The following is a 13629-nucleotide window of genomic DNA, read 5'->3' as shown; positions in this document are numbered from 1 at the left end:
GAAGAAAGACGATGATGTACGCGGTTTCTTACAGACGGTGAGCGTGCGAAGGAGCATGTTCTCAATTTCAAGGGATCATCAAGAGTCATCGAGTGCTCAACCGCAATAGGTTTTGCTCAACACCATCTCTAACTCAGTTGGCCAGAAAAAATCTCACTTTGGCCAAAGACAGGAAGCAGCTAGCAAGGATATTGAGAGGGTATTTAAAGTTCTGCAGGCATGTTTTGTAGTTGTTCGTGGACTTACTAAAAAATGGAATCGAGAGACCTTGTGGAAGGTGATGATCTCTTATGTGATCATGCACAACATGATCGTGCAGAATGACGATGACTATGTTGTCGCAGGTCTTGAATTTGAGAACAAGGTGATTCTATCAAACTTTCAAACCAGAATCAGCCACATTTGAAGAGTTTATTCAAATGTATCAACAAATTCAGCACTGAGCAACCCATGAGCAACTGAAGAAAGAGTTGATTGAGTATCTGTGGGTGGTTAAGAGGGACAACAATGTCGGAGTGTAATTTTTAAATATTTTTAAATTAGAAGTACTCGTGCATTCGAATATTTGAACTATTTTAGCTAAACTGAAACTATATATGCGGCTATTTAAACGTACGGACTTTAAAAATATTAAGGACCGATGTATGAGAATAGCATTGGACGGCCGGCTTCCGCATCTGTGTCCGCGGACTGGTCACGGAGGAAATTTGTGGATCAGTGTTTGAGATGCTCTATGAGATCGGGTTGGGTGATAATTCTGTGACTGGGCAGTGATCCGGTCGGATGTACAGCGAGGTTTTGAGAGGTCCGGTTCTAGATGCTCTTGCATCCACGGTCTCAAAACGAAACGCGACTTCTCCGTGGAGATCATCGTCACCTTACATCACCTGCGCACTCATCCCCCGTACTCCACGCGCCAGATATCGTGGCAGCTGGTAAGCCGCGCCGTTGTGTGATCACACCATTCGTCTCGCTACGGACAAGCCGCGTGCGTGTGCGCGCACCAATTAACGAAGTATGCAAATTTTGGTTAAACGTTGGTGACAAATTTCGTGAGCACGAATCCGACGCGGGCTGGCGGCTACAGTACGATATCGACGACGGTGTCATATGGTAAGTGAAGTGCGAGTGACGGTTCACAGGAAACCAGAGGATAGAGGTTGGCGATCATGGCGCAAAAGGAGGCCGGCTTAGCAGCGATGAGCGGCGGCAACAAGGCCAAGCCGCACGCGGTGGTGGTGGTGTACCCGCTGCAGGGCCACCTCATCCCCGTCACGCACCTCGCGCTGCGGCTGGCAGCGCGGGGCTTCGCCGTCACGGTCGTCAACACGGAGGCCGTGCACGATCAGACGGCACGCGCTCGGCGTCGACCTGGCGGAACACGACTTCTTTGCCGCCGCGCGCTTCTCGGGGATGGACGTGCGCTACGAGCTTATCAGCGACGGCCTCCCCGTGGGGTTCGATCGGTCGCTGCACCACGACGAGTTCATGGGCTCACTGTTCCAAGCGCTCTCTGGCCACGTCGAGGAGGTGCTCGGCCACGTCGTCGTCGACCCGGCCGCGACGAGCCTCGTCGCCGACACCTTCTTCGTGTGGCCGGCGACGCTGGCCAGGAAGTTCGGTATCGCGTACGTGTCCTTCTAGACGGAGCCCGCGCTCATCTTCAACCTCTACTACCATGTCCACTTGCTCACCAACAACGGCCACTTCGGATGCAACGGTGAAAAATACGATTTTTGGAATCCACTCCAATATGCTTATGTTTCAATTCAACAGAGTGCCACTAATATTTTTACCAAGGCCTTCGAAGAGGCCCGCGGCGCTGACACCGTGGAGGAGCTGGAGCCATCCACCATCGTCGCCCTCCGTGCCGAGAAGCCCTTCTACGCCGTAGGGCCCATCTTCCCCACCGGCTTCGCCCCCTGCGCTGTCGCCACCTCTATGTGGGCTGAGTCCAACTACTCCCACTGGCTCGACGCGCAGCCCCTGGGCTCCGTGCTCTACATCTCCTTCGGGAGCTACGCACATGTCACGAAGCAGGAGCTGCATGAGATCGCGGGAGGAGTCCTGGCTAGCGGCGCGAGGTTCCTGTGGGTGATGCGGCCGGACATCGTCAGCTCCGACGACCCGGACCCGCTGCCCGAGGGGTTCGCGGCCGCGTCCGCCGGGCGTGGGCTGGTGGTGCCGTGGTGCTGCCTGATGACCCACAAGTATAGGGGATCTATCGTAGTCCTTTCGATAAGTAAGAGTGTCGAACCCAACGAGGAGCAGAAGGAAATGATAAGCAGTTTTCAGCAAGGTATTCTCTAAAAACACTGAAATAATAGGTAATAGATAGTTTTGTGATAGAATAATTGGTAACGAGCAACAAGTAACAAAAGTAAATTAAGTGCAGCAAGGTGGCCCAATCCATTTTGTAGCAAAGGACAAGCCTGGACAAACTCTTATATAAAGAAAAGCGCTCCCGAGGACACATGGGAATTATCGTCAAGCTAGTTTTCATCACATTCATATGATTCGCGTTCGGTACTTTGATAATTTGATATGTGGGTGGAGAAGTGCTTGAGTGCTGTTCTTACTTGAACAAGCATCCCACTTATGATTAACCTCTATTGCAAGCATCCGTAGCTACAACAAAAGTATTAAGGTAAACCTCACCATAGCATGAAACATATGGATCCAAATCAGCCCCTTATGAAGCAACGCATAAACTAGGGTTTAAGCTTATGTCACTCTAGCAACCCATCATCTACTTCTTATTTCCCAATGCCTTCCTCTAGGCCCAAATAATGGTGAATTGTTATGTAATCGACGTTCACATAACACCACTAGAGGATAGACAACATACATCTCATCAAAATATCGAACGAATACCAAATTCACATGACTACTAATAGCAAGACTTCTCACATGTCCTCAGGAACAAACGTAACTACTCACAAAGCATATTCATGTTCATAATCAGAGGAGTATTAATATGCATAAAGGATCTGAACATATGATCTTCCACCAAATAAACCAACTAGCATCAACTACAAGGAGTAATCAACACTACTAGCAACCTACAAGTACCAATCCCGGACTTAGAGACAAGAATTGGATACAAGAGATGAACTAGGGTTTAAGAGGAGATGGTGCTGGTGAAGATGTTGATGGAGATTGCCCTCTCCCGATGAGAGGAGCGTTGGTGATGACGATGGCGATAATTTCCCCCTCCCGGAGGGAAGTGTCCCAGGCAGAACAGCTCTGCCGGAGCCCTAGATTGGTTCCGCCAAGGTTCCGCCTCGTGGCGGCGGAGTCTCGTCCCGAAAGCTTGGTTATGATTTTTCTTCGGATGAAAGACTTCATATAGCAGAAGATGGGTACCGCAGGGCCAACAGGGGGCCCACGAGGCAGGGGGCGCGCCCAGGGGGGTAGGGCGCGCCCCCACCCTCGTGGACAGGTGGAGGCCCCCCTGAAGTATTTCTTCCGCTCAATATTTTTTATTATTTCCAAAAATAACTTTCGTGGAGTTTCAGGACTTTTGGAGTTGTGCAGAATAGGTCTCTAATATTTGCTCATTTTCCAGCCCAGAATTCCGGCTACCGGCATTCTCCCTCCTTATGTAAACCTTGTAAAATAAGAGAGAATAGGCATAAGTATTGTGACATAATGTGTAATAACAGCCCATAATGCAATAAATATCGACATAAAAGCATGATGTAAAATGGACGTATCAACTCCCCCAAGCTTAGACCTCGCTTGTCCTCAAGCGGAAGCCGATAACGATAAATATGTCCACATGTTTAGATGTAGAGGTGTCGATAAAATAAAATACGGACATAAGGGCATCATGATTATTCTCATAACAGCAACATATATGGATATTGTCATATGATCTATTATGCTCAAGTAAAAATCTGTTCACAATGCAAAGTATGAATCAGAAATTTTATTGAGAACTAACAAACTATAATCTCAGTCATTGAAGCAATTGCAATTTATCATAACATCAGAAAGAGTCTATGTCAGAGCTTTCTAGCATGTCCACATACTCAACTATCATTTAGTCTTTCATAATTGCTAACACTCACGCAATACTTGTGGTTACGGAGTTTTAACCGGACACAGAGAAAGATAGGGGCTTATAGTTTCGCCTCCCAACCATTTACCTCAAGGGTAATGTCAACAATAATAGTTCACGCTAACTTACATCCAATTAGATATATCTATCAGGATCTTTCCAACACCCTGTGCTTGCCAAAGGATAAAATGTAAAAAGGAAAGGTGAAGATCACCATGACTCTTTCATAAGATAGAAGATCATAATAAAAGATAGGCCCTTCGCAGAGGGAAGCAGAGGTTGCCATGCGCTTTCAGGGTTGGATGCACATAACCTTAATACGAAAGAACGTCACTTTATATTGCCACTTGTGATATGAACCTTTATTATGCAGTCCGTCGCTTTTATTTCTTCCACATCACAAAATCGTATAAAGCTTATTTCCTCCACACCAATCAATCATACATATTTAGAGAGCAATTTTTATTGCTTGCACCGATGACAACTTACTTGAAGGATCTTACTCAATCCATAGGTAGATATGGTGGACTCTCATGGCAAAACTAGTTTAAGGGTTTTTGGAAGCACAAGTAGTATCTCTACTTGGTGCAAAGAATTTGGCTAGCATGAGGGGGAAAGGCAAGCTCAACATGTTGGATGATCCATGACAATATACTTTATCTCACATATAAGAAAACATAACCCATTACGTTGTCTTTCTTGTCCAACATCAACTCTTTAGCATGTCATATTTTAATGAGTGCTCCCAATCATAAAAGATGTCCAAGATAGTATATTTATATGTGAAACCTCTCTTTCTTTATTACTTCCTATTAATTGCAACGATGACCAAAGCTATGTTTGCCAACTCTCAACAATTTTTAATCATCATACTCTTTCTATGTGAAGTCATTACTCTTCATAAGATCAATATGATCTCTTTAATTCTTTTTATTCTTTTCTCTTTTCTTTTATTCACTCAAGATCATAGCAAGATAATCAAGCCCTTGACTCAACACTAATCTTTATTATATAACTCACGGACTCGATTACATAGAAAGATCATAAAGCAAAACTCAAAACTAGATCATACCAAAACTTTATTCTACTAGATCAAGATACTATTAATAGGATCGAACTAGGAAAAACGGTAAAGATAGGAGTGTGATGGTGATACGATACCGGGGCACCTCCCCCAAGCTTGGCAGTTGCCAAGGGGAGTGCCAATACCCATGTGATTATGTCTCCTTTGTTGGTGAAGAAGATGGAGGTGATGATGGATAGTCGCACATTGAGCGTAGGAGGTCCTCCAGCTTGCGGATAATGCCCTTGAGTGCGATGATATGATCCTTCAACAAAATATTTTCACGTGTGAGATACTTGTTTTGTATACGAGCTAGTTCAATCATCTTGAAAGCTCTGATCTCAGTTGGGGTAAGAAGATTGCGATCAAGTTGAAGGTTGTCTTCAGGAGCTTGGTCCTCCGTGGCCTTCTTGATCCCTTCATTCTTGTTGATCTCCATGGGTTCTTCCCTCTTCAGCTCTATCTTCATTAGCCAAGCATCGTTGTCACCATTGTTGGAGGAGGGGGACGACATGATGCCTGGCCTTGACAACCCTGACAGAAAACAGCTCGAAACAAGAACAGAGGACAATTGCGTGATACAGGAGTCAAAACCTTCAGGAGATTATATAATGAATTTTTACCGACCAAAATACATATCGTGCAAGAAAACGGAGTCCGGAGAGCACACGAGGTGCCCACGAGGTAGGGGGGCGCCCAGGGGGTAGGGCGCGCCCTCCACCCTCGTGGAGGCCTCGTGTCCTTCCCGTACTACTTCTTATTTTCGATTTTTCTAAATATTCGAAAACGGAGAAATATTGCCATTAGAACTGTTTTGGAGTCGGTTTACTTACCGTACCACATACCTATTCCTTTTCGGAGTCTGAAATGTTCCGGAAAGTGTCCCTTATGTATTCCTCTGGGGTTACGATTTCAATAACATTGGTTTCAACATTTATAGGATTACCTGAGATATAATGTTTAATTCTTTGACCGTTCACCACCTTCGGATTTGTGCCCTCGAAGTTGTTGATTTTTATGGCACCGGAATGATAGACCTCCTCGATAACGTAAGGACCTTCCCATTTAGAGAGAAGTTTTCCTGCAAAAAATCTTAAACGAGAGTTGTATAGCAATACATAATCACCTACATTAAACTCACGCTTTTGTATTCTTTTGTCTTGCCACATTTTAACTTTTTCTTTAAACAACTTGGCATTTTCATAAGCTTGAGTTCTCCATTCATCAAGTGAGCTAATATCAAATAACCTCTTCTCACCGGCAAGTTTGAAATCATAGTTGAGCTCTTTAATATCCCAATAAGCCTTATGTTCTAGTTCGAGAGGTAAGTGACATGCTTTTCCATAAACCATTTTATACGGAGACATACCCATAGGATTTTTATATGCAGTTCTATAGGCCCATAGTGCATCATCAAGTTTCTTGGACCAATTCTGTCTAGACCTATTAACGGTCTTTTGCAAAATTAATTTGAGTTCTCTATTACTCAATTCTACTTGACCACTAGACTGCGGGTGATAAGGAGATGCAATTCTGTGATTAACATCATACTTTGCAAGCATTTTATGAAAAGCACCATGAATAAAATGTGAACCACCATCAGTCATTAAATATCTAGGGACTCCAAACCTCGGAAAAATAACTTCTTTAAGCAGCTTAATAGAAGTGTTATGATCAGCACTACTAGTTGGAATAGCTTCTACCCACTTATTAACGTAATCAACAACAACTAAAATATGTGTATATCCATTGGAGGCAGGAAAAGGTCCCATATAATCAAAGCCCCAAACATCAAATGGTTCAATAACAAGTGAATAATTCATAGGCATTTCTTGACGTCTACTAATATTACCAATTCTTTGACATTCATCACAAGATAGAACAAACTTACGGGCATCCTTGAAGAGAGTAGGCCAATAAAAACCGGATTGCAATACCTTATGTGCAGTTCTATCTCCAGCGTGGTGTCCTCCATAAGCCTCGGAGTGACACTTGCGTAGGATATGTTCCTTTTCATGCTCAGGTACACAATGTCTAATAACACCATCTACTCCTTCTTTATAAAGATGTGGATCATCCCAAAAGTAATGTCTCAAATCATAGAAAAACTTTTTCTTTTGCTGGTATGTGAAACTAGGTGGTATAAATTTACAATGATGTAATTAGCATAATCAGCATACCGTGGAGCAGTACGAGAAGTACTTATGACATTTAATTGCTCATCAGGAAAGCTATCATCAATAGGTAGTGGGTCATCAAGAACATTTTCTAACCTAGACAAGTTGTCTGCAACGGGGTTCTCAGCTCCCTTTCTATCAACAATATGCAAACCAAATTCTTGTAGCAAGAGAACCCATCTAATAAGTCTAGGTTTAGCATCTTTCTTTTCCATAAGATATTTAATAGCAGCATGATTCGTGTGAATAGTTACTTTAGAATCAACAATATAAGGTCTGAACTTATCACAAGCAAATACAACTGCTAAGAATTCTTTCTCAGTAGTAGCAAAATTTCTTTGGGCATTGTCTGGAGTTTTACTAGCATATTGAATAACATTTAATTTCTTATCAACTCTTTGCCCTAGAACAACACCTACAGCATAATCACTAGCATCACACATGATTTCAAAGGGTAAATTCCAATCAGGTGGCTGAACAATAGGTGCAGAGATCAATGCTTTCTTAAGTATTCCAAATGCTTCTACACAATCATCATCGAAGACAAATGGTATATCTTTTTGTAATAAATTAGTCAGAGGCCGAGAAATTTTTGAGAAGTCCTTAATGAACCTCCTATAAAAACCGGCGTGACCAAGGAAACTTCTTATACCTTTGATGTCCTTGGGACATGGCATCTTTTCAATAGCATCAACCTTGGCTTTATCAACCTCAATACCTCTTTCAGAAACTTTATGCCCCAAGACATACCTTCATTAACCATAAAGTGGCACTTTTCCCAATTCAAGACAAGATTAGTTTCTTCACATCTCTGCAAAACTCGATCAAGGTTGCTCAAGCAATCATCAAAAGAGGATCCATAGACGGAAAAATCGTCCATGAAAACCTCACAAATCTTTTCACAAAAGTCAGAGAATATAGCCATCATGCATCTTTGAAAGGTAGCAGGTGCATTACATAAACCAAAAGGCATACGTCTATAAGCAAAAGTACCGAAAGGGCAAGTAAAAGTGGTCTTTGATTGATCATCGGCTGACACAGGTATTTGAGAGAAACCAGAATAACCATCTAGAAAGCAAAAATGTGTATGTTTAGATAATCTTTCTAGCATTTGATCGATAAAAGGTAAGGGGTAATGATCCTTTTTAGTAGCTTTATTCAATTTGCGGAAATCAATTACCATCCTATGACCTGTAATAATTCTTTGCGGAATCAATTCATCTTTATCATTAGGAACTACGGTAATACCTCCCTTCTTAGGGACACAATGGACATGACTTACCCACTGACTATCAGCAATGGGATAAATTATACCTGCCTCAAGGAGCTTTAGTATTTCCTTTCTTACCACTTCTTTCATTTTAGGATTCAGTCGTCGTTGGTGATCACGAACTGGTTTGGCATCTTTCTCCAAATTTATTTTGTGTTGACATAGAGTGGGACTAATGCCCTTAAGATCATCAAGAGTATATCCAATAGCAGTGCGGTGCTTCTTCAGAGTTTTCAATAATCTCTCTTCTTCATGCTCTGAAAGGTTCGCACTAATAATAACAGGATATATCTTTTTCTCATCAAGATAAGCATATTTAAGAGTATCAGGTAACAGTTTGAGCTCAAACACGGGATCATCCTTGGGTGGAGGAGGATCCCCTAGGATTTCAATAGGCAAATTGTGTTTCAGGATGGGTTCTTGTTTAAAGAATACTTCATCTATTTGCCTTCTTTCATTCATAAACATATCATTTTCATGGTCTAGCAAATATTGTTCTAAAGGATCACTAGGTGGTACGGCAATAGAGGCAAGACCAATAATTCCATCTTTACAAGGCAATTCCTCTTCACGGTGTTGTCTACGAAATTTAGAGAAGTTGAACTCATGAGACATATCACCCAAGCCAATAGTAACGACATCCTTTTCGCAGTCTATCCTAGCATTAACTGTGTTCAAGAAGGGTCTACCAAAAATAATGGGACAAAAGCTATCTTGTGGGGAACCAAGAACAAGAAAATCAGCAGGATATTTAGTTTTCCCACACAAGACTTCAACATCTCTTACAATTCCCATTGGTGAAATAGTATCTCTATTGGCAAGTTTAATTGTGACATCAATATCTTCTATCACAACAGGTGAAATATCATGGATAATTTCTTTGTATAAGTCAAAAGGTATTGCACTAGCACTAGCACCCATATCACATAAGCCATGATAACAATGATCTCCTATTTTAACAGAAATAACAGGCATGCCTACCACAGGTCTATGTTTATCTTTAGCACAAGGTTTGGCAATTCTAGCAGTTTCATCACGGAAATAAATAACATGCCCATCAATATTATCAGCCAAGAGATCTTTAACAATAGCAATATTAGGTTCAACTTTAACTTGCTCAGGAAGTGTATAAGTTCTAATATTGCTTTTACGGACCACGGTTGAAGCTTTAGCATGATCCTTTATCCTAACAGGGAAAGGTGGTTTCTCAACATAAGAAGTAGGAACAATAGGATCATTATAAGTGACAGTCTTTTCTTCAACTTTCATAGGTGCAGCTACTTTTACTTCTATGGGAGGATGATATTTAAACCACTTCTCCTTAGGGAGATCAATATGAGCAGCAAAAGATTCACAGAAAGAAGCTACTATCTCAGAGTCAAGTCCATATTTAGTGCTAAATTTACGGAAAACATCGGTATCCATAAAAGATTTAACACAATCAACCTTAGGTGTCATACCTGACTCCTTACCTTCCTCGAGATCCCAATCTTCAGAGTTGCGTTTAATTCTTTCCAATAAGTCCCATTTGAATTCAATAGTCTTCATCATAAAAGAGCCAGCACAAGAAGTATCGAGCATGGTGCGATTGTTATCAGAAAGCCGAGCATAAAAACTTTGAATAATTATTTCTCTTGGAAGCTCATGATTGGGGCATGAATATAACATTGATTTAAGCCTCCCCCAAGCTTGAGCGATGCTTTCTCCTTCGCGAGGCCAAAAATTATATATATAATTGCGATCACGATGAACAAGATGCATATGATAAAATTTCTGATGAAATTCCAATTTCAATCGTTTGTAGTTCCATGATCCCGTATCATCACATACCCTATACCATGTCAATGCATCTCCCTTCAAAGATAAAGGGAAGACCTTCTTCTTAATAACATCACCGGGTATACCTGCAAGCTTAAATAATCCACAAACTTCATCCACATAGATTAGGTGCTCATCAGGATGCTTTGTTCCATCTCCTGCAAAAGGATTAGCTAGCAGTTTTTCTAGCATACCCGAAGGAACTTCAAAGTGGACATTTTCATTTTCAGTAGGTTCAATAGGTTGAGGAGCAACTCTTTGCTCTACTGGTCGGGGTGAAGATACCCCGAACAAGCCCCTCAGAGGATTACTTTCCATAGTAACAAGTGACAGTAAATTTCAGCACACTATATAAATTTTTCCTTACCAAATTCCACCTACCAAAGGCGCTTCACTCCCCGGCAACGGCGCCAGAAAAGAGTCTTGATGACCCACAAGTATAGGGGATCTATCGTAGTCCTTTCGATAAGTAAGAGTGTCGAACCCAACGAGGAGCAGAAGGAAATGATAAGCGGTTTTCAGCAAGGTATTCTCTGCAAGCACTGAAATAATAGGTAACAGATAGTTTTGTGATAGGATAATTGGTACGAGCAACAAGAAACAAAAGTAAATAAAGTGCAACAAGGTGGCCCAATCCTTTTTGTAGCAAAGGACAAGCCTGGACAAACTCTTATATAAAGAAAAGCGCTCCCGAGGACACATGGGAATTATCGTCAAGCTAGTTTTCATCACATTCATATGATTTGCGTTCGGTACTTTGATAATTTGATATGTGGGTGGACCAGTGCTTGGGTGCTGTTCTTACCTGAACAAGTATCCCACTTATGATTAACCTCTATTGCAAGCATCCGCAACTACAACAAAAGTATTAAGGTAAACCTAACCGTAGCATGAAACATATGGATCCAAATCAGCCCCTTACGAAGCAACGCATAAACTAGGGTTTAAGCTTCTGTCACTCTAGCAACCCATCATCTACTTCTTACTTCCCAATGCCTTCCTCTAGGCCCAAATAATGGTGAAGTGTTATGTAGTCGACGTTCACATAACACCACTAGAGGATAGACAACATACATCTCATCAAAATATCGAACGAATACCAAATTCACATGACTACTAATAGCAAGACTTCTCACATGTCCTCAGGAACAAACGTAACTACTCACAAAGCATATTCATGTTCATAATCAGAGGAGTATTAATATCCAGAAAGGATCTGAACATATGATCTTCCACCAAATAAACCAACTAGCATCAACTACAAGGAGTAATCAACACTACTAGCAACCTACAAGTACCAATCCCGGACTTAGAGACAAGAATTGGATACAAGAGATGAACTAGGGTTTGAGAGGAGATGGTGCTGGTGAAGATGTTGATGGAGATTGCCCTCTCCCGATGAGAGGAGCGTTGGTGATGACGATGGCAATGATTTCCCCCTCCCGGAGGGAAGTGTCCCCGGCAGAACAGCTCTGCCGGAGCCCTAGATTGGTTCCGCCAAGGTTCCGCCTTGTGGCGGCGGAGTCTCGCCCCGAAAGCTTGGTTATGATGTTTCTTCGGATGAAAGACTTCATATAGCAGAAGATGGGTACCGGAGGGCCAACAAGGGGCCCACGAGGTAGGGGGGCCCGCCCCCCACCCTCGTGGACAGGTGGAGGCCCCCCTGAAGTATTTCTTCCGCTCAATATTTTTTATTATTTCCAAAATTAACTTTCGTGGAGTTTCAGGACTTTTGGAGTTGTGCAGAATAGGTCTATAATATTTGCTCCTTTTCCAGCCCAGAATTCCGGCTGCTGGCATTCTCCCTCCTTATGTAAACCTTATAAAATAAGAGAGAATAGGCATAAGTATTGTGACTTAATGTGTAATAACAACCCATAATGCAATAAATATCGATATAAAAGCATGATGCAAAATCGACGTATCACTGCCAGGTGGAGGTCCTCTCCCACGCCGCGCTGGATGGCTTCCTCATGCACTGCGGGTGGAACTCCGTGCTGGAGAGCGTGTGGGCCGGAGTGCCTATGCTCTGCTTCCCGCTGCTCACTGACCAGTTCACTAACCGGCGGCTCATCGTGCGGGAGTGGCACGTCGGCATGCCCATCGGGGACCGTGGCGCGGTGTTCGCAGACGAGGTGAGGGCGAGGATCGAGGGCGTCATGTCTGGGAAAGAGGGTGAGGAGCTCTGGGAGGCGGTGAAGAAGGTGAGGGCAACGCTCGAGGCTGCCACGGCACACGGCGGGTCATCGTAGTGGAGCTTCGATGAGTTCATCGATGAGCTAATGTGCTGTTGCGGCGGATGTTAAGCTGAGCCGGCCGATGGGCCAGAAGCACGCATGTCGGGTGTTGGGGAAGTGGCCGCGAATAAGTGTCTTTGTACTCTTGTCTTGTGTGTAGTATGTGCCCGGTCATTGACTCAGTGCTATGTGGTGCAATCGGTAAGTGGTATAGATCATAAATGGACGTGGAATGTGATTCTGTTTTCCGTAATGTCTTATGGGATCCTCATTTATATAGACTTCTATAACCTCCATGATATCAAAGCCATAACATCTAGTTCTACATATACTACTTCCTCAGTAAAGAAATATAAGAGACTGTCTCAAAAAAATGAATATATACTACTTCTCACGCCGTTTTTTTCATGAGTTTTTTTACATCTATCGAGTCTAGTGTGTGCATAGTGTGATCTTGTTTTCTCCATATATGAGAATTGTCTAAAGTCAAATTTCATAGAGTTTGACCATAAAAATATCAACATCTATAATATTAAAGTTATATGATTTAAAAAAAATAAATTTGTTATGCATCTAATGATACCTACTGATTTTGTATTGTGAATGTATTTTTCTTATAAAATTAGGCAAACTTTACATAGTTTGACTTCAGTCAAATGTTATCAGATTTCCTAAATTACTTCTAGATGAGATTTGATAATGTTTCATCTAAGTCCATCTCCGTTTGATCTGTTTGTGCCTTTTTTTAAAAGATAAGACTTTATTCATTAGAAATAACGGTTACATCCATAAGCTTCTCAAACCAGTCCCTACTGTTCGAAAATTTGTGTTGATTTCTTGGTGCTTGATTTTTGGTGCAAAGCTTCCCGTCCAGCACCCGCGTCCCGCGCCTGTTTTTGGCTCGTGTCGGCCCATTTGAAGTTGTTGTTTCTACGTTTTTTGGCCTGTTAGCGCTCTCAGGGCTTGGGCATGTTTTCCTTTTGTCCCCAAGTTGTTTGCCC

General features: G+C 42.4%; 1 pseudogene; it reads left to right on the top strand.

Annotated features, from left to right (window-relative positions):
* The first annotated feature begins 1169 nt into the window (after positions 1 to 1169).
* LOC123164785 (UDP-glycosyltransferase 86A1-like) lies at positions 1170 to 12697 on the top strand (annotated as a pseudogene).
* Positions 12698 to 13629: the final 932 nt, after the last annotated feature.

Source organism: Triticum aestivum, chromosome 1D (assembly GCF_018294505.1).
Source record: "Triticum aestivum cultivar Chinese Spring chromosome 1D, IWGSC CS RefSeq v2.1, whole genome shotgun sequence".
In the NCBI taxonomy this organism is placed as follows: domain Eukaryota; kingdom Viridiplantae; phylum Streptophyta; class Magnoliopsida; order Poales; family Poaceae; genus Triticum; species Triticum aestivum.
The sequence above is the reverse complement of the archived record's forward strand: the minus strand, read 5'-3'. Positions and strand labels throughout refer to the sequence as shown.